Consider the following 14,806-nt stretch of genomic DNA (forward strand, 5'->3'; position numbering starts at 1 on the left):
TCTCTAACCCAAACTCTACTCAGGTACCAGAGGGATCCTTTTCTGCCTATTGAATCACATCCTTCCTCAGATAAAATCTTGCCACCATTTCCCATTGCCTACATGATACAGATTAGAATAACATGAGTGGCACTGTAAAATCTGACCTCTGCCTACTCCTCACCTTCTGCTTCTCCCCTCACCTGCCTCCCCAGTCTGCCTTGGCTCCTGCCACTGAGATTCCCTAAACACCTTACAGTTTTCTGTGCTTTAAATTTGCTCAGAAAACACACCCCATTTCTCCACCTACAATAAACCTATTTATTAACTCCCCTTTGCTAACCCCTTCCTTTGCATCCTGCCTTTGCATCCCCACGGAACCTGCACCTGTCACCAGGCCCGTCCTGGCTGCTCTGTCTTCCCCTCTAAACTGTCAGCTCCGTAAGATCAGACAGACATTTATCTGTGTATCCCAAATACCTACAAAGGTGTATGTCTCATGGTTGGTACCGTTACATATGTATTGAATGTTTTAGTTAATAAAATATAATAAAAACAAAATGTTTATCATTAACAAAGTCAAACATACAAATGTAGATTTATTGATAGTTGACAAATTAAAATGCATAGAGAAAAAGAAGTAAAAGAATGTTCTTATTGCCAGGGGTCAAGGGGCAATAACTACTGGTACTTTGAGTGGCACATTTTATTGTAGTATATCTAGCAGGGCCCTATGTTAATTCATTAAATGATCATGGGGGGTTGGGGGAGTTGGAAACGTAATTTGGTTAAGACCATACTTAAGATCTATTTTTATGTAATTATGGTGGCCTGAAAAAAGTAAACTTGAGCTAGTGAGTAGATTGCAGAGAATGTAAGATTAGTGAAACTATTGGCATTGATTGTTTTGTCTGCTAAACCTAAAATCTTCCCAGAGTGTGCTATTCAGATGGAGACAGCCACCAAGCACACAAGCTAATGGCCAAGGTCATTTTTCCAGCAAGGCAGCGATGCAGCTGTGTCCAGTGCCCTAGGCAGGACTTGAAAGAACTTTGTCTCTCCATTGCCACTGTGTGTGTGGGGTGGGGGTGGGGCGGGAGGGTAGAGGGAGCACCACAGGTCTGCTTTGAACAATGTTCCAAAGAAAGCTCCCCTAGCACAGTGAATAATAAACAATTCTCTTTCCCCTTGAGGTTCAATTCAAAGAACATTTTTTATTAGGACTACTTTTTTTTTTTTAAAGAATTTAGAGAGAGCAAAATTTGGGTTTTGTCAGAACAATGAAAGCTCAAGATTATGGGGATCATGGCAGTATTTATATATAATTTTGTCCCGAATTGACTATCTCTAGAGTTCTGATTCTTCTGAAAAGTGTCAATCATCATTTCACTGCACTGAGCCGTCGTCTGAGCTGAGAAGGGAACTCAGGCTTCTTAACTTCTCAGGCAGAACTCCATCTATTAGAACAGTGTGCCTCTCAATTGTGTCTTAAATTAGGCACGCAAATGAATGCTCTCACACTCACTCTGCCTACCGAGTTTCTGCAGAGGAACTGATCAGTGCTCCACGATACAGTTGGGAGAATTTCCTCAGCTCTACAGTCCAACTCCTACAGACTCCGGGGGTGGGAGAAGCTCAGATGGAACAGTTTACGTCTCCTTGAATCTTCCAAGAGCTGCACAGTCCCCCCACCCGCACCCCCCATCATTAGTCAGATGCGAAACAAAAGGAAATCCTTCTAGTCCTAGGCCAAATTCATTAGGGAAGCTTCATGTTTAATGCGAGAAACTGTCAGGCCAGCAAGTGGGGAAGAGATGCTACAAGTGTGGGAGGGAATATGCTTGGACCTAACCGCACGCTGCCCTTTGTCATCCCTGGAATTCTAAATGGGGTCCTGCCTCGTTCCCCAGGCCTTTTTCCCAACTGCATCCATCCGGGGAGTGCAGAGAGGGGTTTAACGAATTAAGCAAATTGCTTGGCTTCACTCTGACCTGAGAGCCGATGGGAGCTTGGGGGCACTACCTTACATATCCTTTTTAATGGGCACTACCTTACATATTCTCTTCTTTGTGGTCACTTGAAGCTCTATTGCCTATGCGGTTGGGGGAGGGAAGGGAAAAAAACCACCCCACCGCCAACCCCAAAGGAGAATATAAATAAATATCATTTGGAATCTTGCATAATATCAGCCAATGGCAACAGCAGGTTTTTGACAGGCCTGCGAACTTCCCCAAAACAACATCCTGGCAGCCTGGCTGTGATTCAGGCATGAGTCACCATGGCAAGATGGACCTCTGCCAGCCCGCTTCCCCACCCGGAACGACTCCCCCCGCCCAGGCCCTCACCGGGCCATTAGCACTTAGCATCCAGGCTGGACTGCCTCGTCATTAGTAGCACCGGACCCCTCCAGGTAACAGCACCAGGAAACCTTTGCTTCCGGCACTGGGAATAAACCCACAATGAGGAAAGAAAGGTGCCTCTTCACCACAATATGAGCTTGGGTGGAAGGGGGTCGGTGCCATTTTTCACTGCTGGCACAATTAGTGTGGACGGAAGAGGCGCTCCTGCCCACCCCCTGGAGTCCTGTTATAATGAGGCCTGGACCCGCAATCACCTTTTTTGTCATCCAAACAAGGGATGGAGCCTGCTGAACTGGGAGGGGAGGTCACAGGAATGAGCAGAACCCCTGATGCTGTGGAAATAATTTCCTACTGTCATTAGGAGGCTCCTACCCAAATGCTTTTCTCAGAGACTGCCTTCCACTTGGAAACGAGGTCTGAGCCTCAGAGGGCAGTGTGCACTCTGTGCAGGTGCAGCAACAATCGCCAGCCCCCTACCCTACCCCAGACACCCCTGCCACCTTGCTGAATTAGCACGCTGGCCTCCTTCTAAATGCCCAGGGCACCCTCTGAGCTGGGAAAGCACCGCACAGTCCACAGTCATGATTCTGCAGATGTTAACCTGGAGTAGAGCTACCCACACACGGAATTTCCCCCAAGGAAATAGGGAGCCAGGAGTGAGACACAATTGGCAGCAAACAATGTTATTCTTTGCCAGTTCTCCCCCCTCATTATGCCATTGTGCTGGGACTGAGGAGTGATTTATAAAGCTGGAATCAGGGCGACTTCTCTTTTCTGAAGGGCAAGGTCTTCCCTCCTTGGCCGTGACGTTTTCACCAGCTGATGAACTGGGCTACTCACGGTGATTTTGTTAAGTTATTCCTCCACTGCCGAAAAACACAAAGCAACTTTTGAAATTCGCATGTCCATTTGAGAATCTAGCAGGCGTCCTCAAACTTTTTAAAATGGGGGCCAGATCACGGTCCCTCAGAGAGCTGGAGGGCCGGACTATATGAACTACTAATTCCTACTGTAACACCTCGGCTGCGCTCACTGCCCAAAAAACCTGGCGGGCCGGATCAGACTCCTCTGCGGGCCGCATGTGGCCCGCGGGCCGTAGTTTGAAGACGCCTGAGGGGGAATGGTTTCGTTTGTACAAGTCCTGACTTTGTGCCTTGGATTCTTTGGTGATGGTTTATACCTGCTTTTTTGGGTCCATCCTCGGCAGGGAGAAAACCCCAAACCTGATTAGCTGGCAGATTTCTTTAAAGGGAGCATTCAAGCAACTCTTAGAAAATGGAGTTTCAATACAGGGAGGATATTTTGGACATGGGATTTCTGCACATTCCTAGTTTTTCTTTTTCTTTTCTTTTTTTTTTTTTTTACCAGCTCTTCTTGGTTTGTACCTCAAATGTCACTTGTCTTGTAGGAACACGTGTGATAAAGAAGTGACTCAGGGGTTGAAAATGTCCTAAAAAACGTGGCTATCTTGCCCTCACAGGGAGACCAAGCCAGAGCCTGGGATGATGCTGGGAGAGTGATGAGGGCTGTCAGTGGGCTGGCACTTGGGAAGCCACTTCCCTGAACGGTGTGCCCACGTCTCCTGCGCCAGCCAGAGGGTGGGTGCGAATGGGTTTTCTCACAAATGCTGGCCCTCATTTTTTTTCTTTCTTTCTTTTTTTGAAAATTTAGCCTGTGCTGTTTACTCTAGTTTTAGACATGGTAATTTTAAAAACCGCACTTGGAATCTGCAGTATCTCTTCTCTGCCTTCTCCGAACTCTAACATACTTTGGCCATGGGGGAGTTGACCTTGTTCATCAACGGGTTGAGATGGCAAAGAGCAGAGCGATGGCAGGGAGGCCCGGCCAGCAAAGCCCTCACAGGGTCATTATTACCATGTAGGTGCTTTATTTACAACCTGATTATCATTTCCGGTCCCTGGTCTTTGCAGCTGCCTCCTCTCCTCCTGCTCTCGATGGCTGCAGGTTTCTGCTTATCACCCACTTCCACGCCGGCTTTGTGCACCTCTCTGTGAGGCCTCGCTGAGTGGTTTCCGCGGCGTGCGTGGCATTGTCAGCGACGAGTGGATAAGCTGCCTCGCCTGTTTCAGTCACTCTGGGCCTCCTTTGTCTTCTTTCTCTTCTGATGGTCTAATTTCCCCGCGCCTTCTGACCGAGGCCTCTTTTCGAACAGGCAGCCGATATGGGTGCGCTATTGTTCCAGGCGGCTGCCAGATTATTATTTTTTAAATGTATTCACCGCATGGATTTATCATGTAAACTTCTATTGAAAACCATTGCCCCCTGAGAAGGATTGGAGCATGTGGGTAATTGCCTGAAATTCTCAAGTGTATGTATTTTGTAGTGTTTTTTTCCCCCCTCCTCCAAATAGATGCAGCCATGTCAGAGCAATCCATAAGCAATATTGACTGCACAAAAGCACAAAACCGCCAGTCTAGAATGTCGCTCTTCCCTGCTGCAGATCCTACTCTCTGAGGGGAAGCTCTCCGTTTTGCACAGGATGTAAAAGGGACACACTGTTTGGATTCCCAATGACAAGATCTAAGCTTCAGTGATAGTCTACCAATTTTCTTGGTGTCAGCATTGTGTCAGTTTGAGACTAAAAACTGGAAAATTATTCTACCTGTGAAACATGCACTTTTTAACCCAGCAGAGACACGCATGAATGCAATAATGCACATATATTTCTGGGCCCCAGACATGGAATGTGCTGCCTTCTACTTGATTTGATAATGTAATACAGTTTAGACCATTAATAACTAAAATTATTTGGGAACTTGGTTCATTGCCTGAAATCTGTGCAAGGCGGTGCCATTTAATGATCTTTTTCCTTTTCTTTGAGAGTTTTATCCTTTGAAGAAATAAGTCAACTTAATAACTTCTATGATCTTTGAGGATACTTGTCACCAAAAGAAATTCTACTGGTTTAATGGGGCCTATCTTTGAATGCTTTTCACTGAATCATCGGGTTCTTCTTGATTTTCCCTCACGAGCCTTATATTTCCCAAATAGATGGATTCTGTTTCAAAAGCCATAACCACACATTGGTGTGGTTCACATCTTGCTAACGTCCTTGGGACACAGGGGTCAAGGTTATTATCCAAAGTTCATTTTTAAAAATTACACTTGCTCTGGCCCTTCAGGAAGCTCTGCCTTAGAACCCAACCATGCATTCACATAAACACACATTCTCAAATAGCAATTGACCTCTAACAAATGCCTTGGATTTTAAGTAATTGAATGCTAATGTGGACAGCAATAAAAAAAAACAAAACCTGTAGTTTAACCCCAAGAATGATTGGTTTCCAGGAGTGGGGCTTTAATGAAAAGGCCCACTGAATTTAGGACAGATGCCAGTATTATGCTAGGCTGGTAGCTGAATCTTGGATCAAACACAACTTTGCAATGACTCATACATTTTACTAATTTATAAGTGCAGCCTTCCTTGAAATTCCAGTGTGAAGACTAGCATCCTGATCTGTAAAAGTGAATATGACCTTGAAGTCAATGAAAATGAGGGTATTGTTCCTTGAACAGAAAATCTCCAAGCTTATCACTTTCCCTGTTCGACCTCTAGCATTTCATTTTCTTTTTGAGTTTCACCATAAGGGACTATGTGAAGTCAAAAGCATAAATCTGACTTCTGAAGGGTTGTATAGCAATAAACAATAAAACCTCATCTGGATAGCCAAGTGAAAAAGGTTGGACAGCAGCTTTATTTAAAAACAGCAGCAGACTACCCAAGTGGGCATGTGAGATTTTGCTCTGAGGTTGGCTAGGAATGAGCTGTGTGCGATTGATAACTGGGGAAGTATTTGCATCCCTTCTGCCCACTTTAGAAGCTTATAGTTTTTATTTACTGTGTCCCATCTTTAGTCAAAACAAACCCTATTCTGTGGCCATGCCTTACAGGATTCATCTTATACTGACAAAGGTGCTGAGTTCAACAGACCAAGTTTCCCTGTCTCTAACTTCTGATTTTCAGCTCTTACATATGGAAATAATATCACTATAAGTTATATAGAAAAATAGGGTACAAAACTGTCCTTTTAAAAAAGAAATTCCTAAATATTAAAAAAAATGACCAAATTGGAAGAAAATATATGAACAGATTAGTGGTCATTGCCTTTTGATCTTTATACTTTTCTCAGTTCTTTTTAAAAAAAGTATAAACATACTTTTATAACCCTTTTCCTTTCAAACACAGTATATAAGCTTGAAATATATAAAAATCAAATTAAGGAAATAGACTTACAACAGAGATTATAATCTTTTGGCTCTTCTCAAGTGCAATGAGATCATTAAAGGAAAGAAGTAAAATTTTTAAGGGACTATTAACAATTGGCATTCTCAGTTGGTGTGGATTATGGATTTCATCGAATAGGGAGAGAATCCTGTACCTTAAAGAGGCTGGGCATTGTCACTGATTCTCTCTGATAAAATAAGTGTAGGTAAGTAGGTCCTAGGCAGAATCCAAACTGCATTTGTTAAAAGATACATCTTAGTGGCCACTCTGGGGTCCTCTGGTGGACACATTGACTAATCAGGAACAGAAAGGGTACATGCTGGGAAGAAGGAAAGAGAACCAAGGGAGTGGGAAGAGCTAATGCCCCGAATTCCAACTCTGCTGCTCTTTAGCAAGTAGAAAGCTGGATGTGAGAGGTCCAAGCCTGTCCAAGCCTCATCCAGGATCTTACCCTGCCTGAGCTCTGTTCAGCACTGCAATGGGGAGGAAAAGGAGCGTTGCACATAAGGAGTCATGGTTTATAAAATTCTACGTATTAACATTTCCTCTCTTTATATGTCTCAGAGTATGTATGCATATATGTATGTAAAAGCCTCTATCACCTAATTTAATTTTTATACTGCCTGGTGAAGCAAGCATTGTTCTCCATTTCCAGTAAGGAATCTGACACTTGGGACACACCACAAACTGGTAAGAAGGCATGTGTTGTGCTAGAAACGAAGTCTCTTGACCAAGTCCAGGGCAATGTTCACTAACTCTCAGCTAAATTTATTAAGAAGCTGTTATTTTATTTTCTGATTCTGGGCTCTGGAAAACATTCTATACTCGATTTACAAACTCCAGTGTGCACCTTGCTGTGAATGCAGAGTGGCTGTGCTGTGTTTCACGTCTTTTCGGCCCACCTCTTTGGCCAGCTGCTTGCCTCATCTGCACTGCATACCTTTGACTTTGTGTTCTGGGGCTTTTCTGCCACATCACTCCAGAGCCAGCAGGAACCCAATTCAGTCACTCAGTACATTCTCAAGAAGGTTAACACTTAAGGGCAATACCTGGACCATTGGGTAGGCCTCATGGGTAAACATTCCCTTCTCCCATTTCTGGGGTGACAATCCTGAGACATGCTCAATATGATTTCTGAACAATCCTCAGTGAGGTTATGTATATGAGGCAAAAAAAAAATCACATTTCAGTTATGAAATTAATATATGTTTATGCTTAAAAGAAAGTATAAAAATACTCACAAATTAAAGCTCAATATTATATCCTAGATCGATTGCCCTTCTTCTCTGTTTTACTCTTCCAAGTTATCCAGTTGAACTCTAGTTAAAAAGTCTTCTTTGGGACATGTCAAAGCCCTTTATGCTGATGATGCCACTTCTTGGGATCAAGATACTTTTCATCATCCTCAAAAACTTTAACATCTCCACTGTCTTCAAAATCCCCACCCCCAGGAACTTTTCACTGTATCACCAACATTTCCTGTCCATCAAACATTACTGCGTTCCTCTTTTTTACACACAGTCTACTTGGCCTCATACATTACAGAGAAAATAGAAGTCCTTATCATCCTACCAAAGAATCGCCAATCTTACCTCTGCTCCATGCTCTTCATTCTCTTACCAAAAGTTTATCTCTCCACACTTGCTCTCAATTCCTCCTGTGCCTTGTCACCTCCCACTCACTCTTCAGCCACTTCTAGTCCTGTTTCCGCCCCCATTGTTCCCTAGAATGGACTGCCTGAGCACTAACTGATCACTTTTCATTGCTGAACCTAGAGGAGGCTTTTCAATCCTCTCATCTAGAGATCTCTCTGCAATATCCGACTCACCCACCATCTCCTTCTTCTTGAGCCACTTTCTCTCTCGGCTTCTGGAAGATCACACACTCCAGGTGTCTTTCTGCCCTTACAGCCACTCATTTTCAATTCCCTAAGTTGCCCCCTTCCTCCCATCCTTTATCCAACTCAAAATGAGCTCCTCAGGCTTTTAAGAGCAAAAAGATGCAGAAACTAGAGTTCAGAATGGACCTTCACTCGCCATGTCTGTTCTTTATCTGTGTTTTTAGTGTGTTGGCTTTATCCTTTTCTAGTGAGGATGGAGTCTCTACATTACAGGAAGCCTGGGTACTTACAACCCTAGACACATAGTCTAATAGACTTAAACTAGAGAAGTAATAAGAATTTTTTCTCTGGAGGTAAAGTTTTTAATATCTCAGAGAAGACTTCTAGTGAGTCTATCCTGAGTCATATGCCTTCACCTCAAACTGGTCCTGAGACTGGAAAAGAGTAGACATTTTGGCACTAGGAAGTAGATGCTGCAGAATCAAATATTAAAAATGTTGTAATTGGCTTTGGAACTGAATATTAGGCAGAGGCTGGGAGAATTTTAAAGTGCGCGGTAGCAAAACACCTAGATTGCCCTGAACAAAATATTGATAAAATATTAATATTAACATTAATATTAAAATGTTGAGCCCTCACCAATGTTGAGGGCTCAACATTTTATTGGAAACTGGAAGAAAGACAATTTTGTTATGCAGAGGCAGAAACTTGGCTAAATTGTGTCCTACAGTAGTATAAAAAGCAGATCCTGTAAATAATGAACTTGAATATTTAGCTAAGGAGATTTCAAAACAAGGCAGGACCTAAATGCCATCCTAAGTGTTCTAATAAAAGAGTGGTTTGGGGAGATTTGACTCACCCACAGAAGATGAGGAGGTAATGTGACCACAGAGACAGACAGCGGCGTGATGCAGACACAAGCTTGGAATGTTGGCAGCCGGCAGAAGCTGGAAGAGGAAAGGAATGGATTCTCCCTGAGAACCTCCAGAGGGAGCATGGCCCTGCTGGAATCTTGATTTCTAGAAACCGTGAAGTCATGTCTAACTCCATCCCTCTCCTCTCAATTAATTTCAATTTATTTCCAGGCCCTAACGCTTCTGTCTCTGAAGTAGATCTCAAATGTGTTTACTTCTCTTTATAGTCATTGTCATCATTCTCATCCAAGCCATAACCATCTCTCATCTGGGCTTCTGCAGTAGCTTCCTAACTGCCTCGCCTGTCCTCCCCTTGCTCCATTTCATTTTTTTATATACCAGCTAGTGTGAGCTGCTAAAAATGCAAAACCAATCATGTCACTTTCCTATTTTAAACTCTTCAATGGTTTTCAGTTGCATTTAACATAAAATTCTAATCAAAGTCTGTGAAGTCATGAAGGAACTGTAGTAGATGCTACGGGTGCTGTCCAGAATACCCTTTAGGAATGAAGGGCTTTTCCCCCTCATGCTGGCAGTGTGGTCAGCTGCCAACCTTCAGCTGTCAACTCCCTTTGGGGATTGCCTCAACTGAAAGGAGACACCTTTTCCAAGGAGATAGTCCCCCTTTCTGGAGCAGCCTTCATCCAAAAACTGATGGATAATGGGAGAGGATAATATAAAAATCCCAAACTTCTCACCCCAACCTGGTCCACTCCAACTTGGCTAACGCTAAAGGAACCACAGACAAAGCATATATCTCTATTGATACTGTCTCGCAGCTTCACTTCTGCCTTATTATGCATCCTTTAATGAGTGCTGACCCTAAGAGCACTCTTTAATAAACCTCCCACTCATTAATTTCCCTCAAAGAGCCTCTTTCCTGTAAACTCAAACTGTGAATTAAATGTTGAGATCAAGAGAGTTAAGAATCCCACTGTCTTCTATACTTTATTCAAAATATGTCAGACCCACAGTGTTATGTTCAGTTTTGAGGTTCCATTTCAAAAAGGACATTGACAAAGTGAAGCATGACCAAAGAGGACAAATAGGATATAGAAGAACCCAACATCATGGTATAGGACACATTGTTAAGAAATAGAGCTAATTAACTTAAGGAAACATGATCATTATCTTTGGATTTTTTGTAAAGCTGCCTAATGGAAGAAAATTTCACCTCCTGTTGCTCCAGGGACTAGAATTAGTAGCACTGAGTAAAAAATCTTGGGACACAAGTTTAGGCTAAAGATAAGGAAGAAGTTTCTAGTAGCATTGTAATGGCTTCCATGTGAAATAGAGTTCAGATTTACTAGACTTGTGTGACTACATCTTAAGGATAAAATAGCAAAGCTCTCTGAGCTTGGAGACAGTGTTGGCCAGATGACTAAGTTCTCCATGACAAGATTCCACAACTGTCTGCTCTAAAACAGGGTTGTATGAAGTTCCTGAGGAGGTTGATAGCTGTAATCTGACAAATGGACTTCGTGACCAAGTAAATTTTGGAAAAAGTTAAATAATGTTAGGCAGGTGTTTTTGTTTTGTTCTGTTTTAAGAGTTTTAATCTGTCAAAAATGCACTGTGAATTGGAGAACATCATGCTGAGTGAAATAAGCCAATCAATGAAAGAGAAACACCACATGACCTCACTCATTTGTGGATAATAAAGAGCATTATAAACTGATGAACCAAAAGATAGATATAGAGACAGTAAAGCAACAAGCAGATTGTCAAATTACAGCGGGGAGGGGAGGAGGATCTGGGGGAGATAATAGATCAACCGAAGGACTTGTATACATGCATATAAGTACAACCAATGGACATAAAACTATGGGGAGGGAGGGGCTATGGGGGAGGGAGGGAGGGGGGCAAAAAAAATCATTAAAATATGTAAAAAAAAATAAATAAATAAATTAAAAAAAAAATAAAATAAAAAATAAAAAAATTAAAAAAAAAAAATAAAAATAAAATAAAAAAAAAAATGCACTGTGAGTGTCCATAGGGGCCACTCATTAGAGCTAAGAATGCTTTTTGACTCAATGGCTAGTTCAGACAACAGGTGGAACTTACCTGGAAAATCTTTGCTTTAGAATAGTATGTTTTTCTGAGTTTCTAGTGAGGGGAGGGTAATTCTTAACCCAAAATAATGAATATATAGATTACTGAGTACTAATAATTAAGTTTCTTACATGGGTGAGTACTGGCTAAAAAGTAATACATTTCTTCCTCCTTTGCAGTGAAGGAGTATTTTTTACACTTGTACCTTCAGCATATAAACATGCCTGCTAACCTCATCCTTGGCAACAGTAGGATGGATAATAGATAAAAAGCTAGAGCATTATCATTTTTTTTTGCCTGTATTCTTTATTAAGTGCCACCGTAACCCCTTTTCAAGTTTACTACCTATTTATATTTTGAGATATCCCTATGTCCTTGAATAAAGAATCCTTCCAAATACGTTTACAGATAAAATACACAATAATGGGGCACATTTGACTATTTCAGTCAAAATTTAGATCTTCGCAGACATAAAATCCCAGCAAATGTTACCAGTTTTACAGAACCAGGCTCATTTCTATCTTGTTGTACTATACAGACCCCGTAGTCAGTAGCAATTATCCAGCTGCCTAATCAACACCCATAATTAAATTTTTCGTGTTTGCTCCCTTTATTCAGCATTTCTGGTGACAATGTACCCACTCTTAGAAGAAAGAAAGTACTACTGCAGCCAGGCTGTTACTTATGCCTGCTTAATAATTCTGTGAACTCTTAAAAAAAAATCTGTTCTAACAGTCGGCTGGAGGCTTTTCAGTGGAGTGTGAAGTGCTCAAAAAGTTCAACCACACAGTGTCAGGTTAGTCCTCTGACAATGAAGGATGTGCAGCTGCTTTCACTGTCCCCAGGTCACGGGTGCTTTTTGACTGATGGGGAAACAGTTACCCTAACTCATAGTTTTAAATAAATTGAGGAGGTAAGAGAAGATGGGGGAGAATCACAGGATTAAGTAATTTTTTTTTTTTTTCAGAAATCTTTTCAGTTAGTATCGCCAGCAAAAATTTATGGAGTAACCACCACTTTAAAAGAAACTCTAGGCAAGGGAATTACTTTTAATAATTGTTTACTATGGAGACATTTTCTAAGGGGAAACAAGGTAGTGATTTAAAGTTAGCGGGTACCTAATTAAAGACAACTGGACTATTCAAATTAACGTCTCAAATCCTCCTAAAATTTTAAGGAGGCAAATCAAATGATGGCAAATTAAGTATTTAATTAATTCATATTGGAGTTCATAAATTATCTCTAAGGCATGTGGATGATCTAAGATTGTTGTGCAAGCAAGTCGGTTTTGACCATTTTAAATGCTACCCATCTACTAGGGCTCCTTTTTGGTCAAGAATACAACCCACCCCCAACACACACAAACACACACACACACACACACACACACACACACACACTCACACCCATCCATGCACACACACTTATAACACTGCAACCGAACCAGGGATCGTGTTCCTATGGAAACGACAGCCCATTTTACTGCAGTCATCTTTACACAAAATCAGTTTTAGAAATCCACTGTGATGAAAAAGGATATCTGTTCGCACTTGTCAAATTAAGCTTCCCAAGCCACATGCGATAGCATACCCTTGCTATTGGCTGGAGCTATATTGGGTCAAGTTTCATGGAGATTTTTATAGTTTGAGTAATCAATATTGCATCTTCCATGAACCACAGTCCTCAAACACAGAGGGTGACAGACACAGTCACCTTACATCACTGTGTGCCTGACTGCCATCTGCAGGCTGGAGAAACGCTCTGGGTGTGGCCAAAAGCACTTCCAATGCCATGGGGAGGAGGGGGGACCCTCAGGTAGCCTTGCTCTTTTATGTGCCTGAGTACCTTTCCTGCCTCCATGTGTTCCATAGAGAGATTCCACTTTTCCCCCAAAGCAGTATACAATGTCAGGGAGCAAGAAGTCTGGAGATGTGGAGGGCACTCCTGTATTTAGTGGAATAGCCAGGGGCTTGCCAGTGATCCCTGGAGTGGCTATAGATAGTGCTTTGTGACCAGCGGGAGTTACTTAACCTCCCTGGGTCTCGGTTTCTTTTATCTGTGAAATAAGAATTTGGGCTAGGTGACCCGTCCAGTCTGATTTGCTTAAATCTCCTGTGACATTGTGTTTAATGGAAGCAGGTGACTTAAACAAGTGAGACTTTACCTCTCCAGGTGTGAATAGGAAGGAGAGGGAAGAAAAATATTTTTGCAAAACCAAAAGTAAACTTCAAAATATACAAATGTATCTACATATAACTTGTTATTTGTTGTTGTTATTAAAGGGAAATGGAACCATTAGTCAAATGAGACAACGCTACGAGCTTTTGCTTTATGTCAGGGACTTGGGCTGGATGGATGTGGATGGTGGTCCTGCCTCCGTGACCTTGGTTCCGGTGGAGAACACGCGTGGTGAGTTTGCAATAGGAAAACAGCAGGGCAGAAAGGGCCGGATGGGGCTAGACATTCCACCGGAGAGTCCTTGTGTGAAGGTCAGAGTTCTCTCTCATCAAATCTAGGAAACTACGGGAAGCAGGAAGAAAAGGTTACCTTTTAGGTAGTGCTCCTGTGTTTCTAATGACTCTCTAAATGGCTTTGGATGTTTTGAAATCCTTCTCTCTTCAAAAGCAGAGTCATTCTTTCTCCCCAGATGCCACTGTGCTTCCTGACATATTAAGAGTTATAGATATTTTCCTCATGATCTCAGGCTTTTACTGCCTCTGTTAATCAGTCAGCCTCCCCTCGTTGCCCTTGCTGCATGGCGTTGGCAGAGCAGAGTTACAGTATCTCAGTGGCTACTCCAGCATTTGCTTTATGATGACAGAAGCCACATTTTTTTTTCAACTAACATTTAGGAAAATATGATGAGACAAGTATGAATGTATTCATGGGGAGAGTAGGACGGAATATTAGAAGTTATGGCTGTCCCCGAATACCCCTGGTACACCAGAGCAATCTGGCAGCTTGCCATTCTTTGTCTGGTGAGAGGACCATGGCTCTTACATTAAACAATCTGACTTCTTTGAATTGACTCAGTTTTTTAGACAACCAGACTTTGAGTCTCTTCCTTGCCTTTCGATGTATGCAGGATATATTTTGGAACCTGGAGCCGAAGGATTCCCAAGGCTTTCCGTTCCCTCACACACCAAGAAAAAGACCACACTTTCAAGAAATGCAGAATCATTGCCTCTCACATTTTGCAGTGCCCACCACCCATGCTTTCTTCGCCTGACTCACCTTTGAGGGCAGGAAATGTCTATTTCATTCACAGCTGCATCCACAGCATCTAGAGTTATACTTGGTACATAGAAGGTGCTCAGCAAACATTTGTGGAATGAATGAATGAATGACATTTTGATTAAAGACTGAAGTATGCCAAATTCCTTTAAAAAGTGTATGGTGGTATTAGAAATGAGGA

Source organism: Pipistrellus kuhlii, unplaced genomic scaffold (assembly GCF_014108245.1).
Source record: "Pipistrellus kuhlii isolate mPipKuh1 unplaced genomic scaffold, mPipKuh1.p scaffold_m20_p_5, whole genome shotgun sequence".
In the NCBI taxonomy this organism is placed as follows: Eukaryota; Metazoa; Chordata; class Mammalia; order Chiroptera; family Vespertilionidae; genus Pipistrellus; species Pipistrellus kuhlii.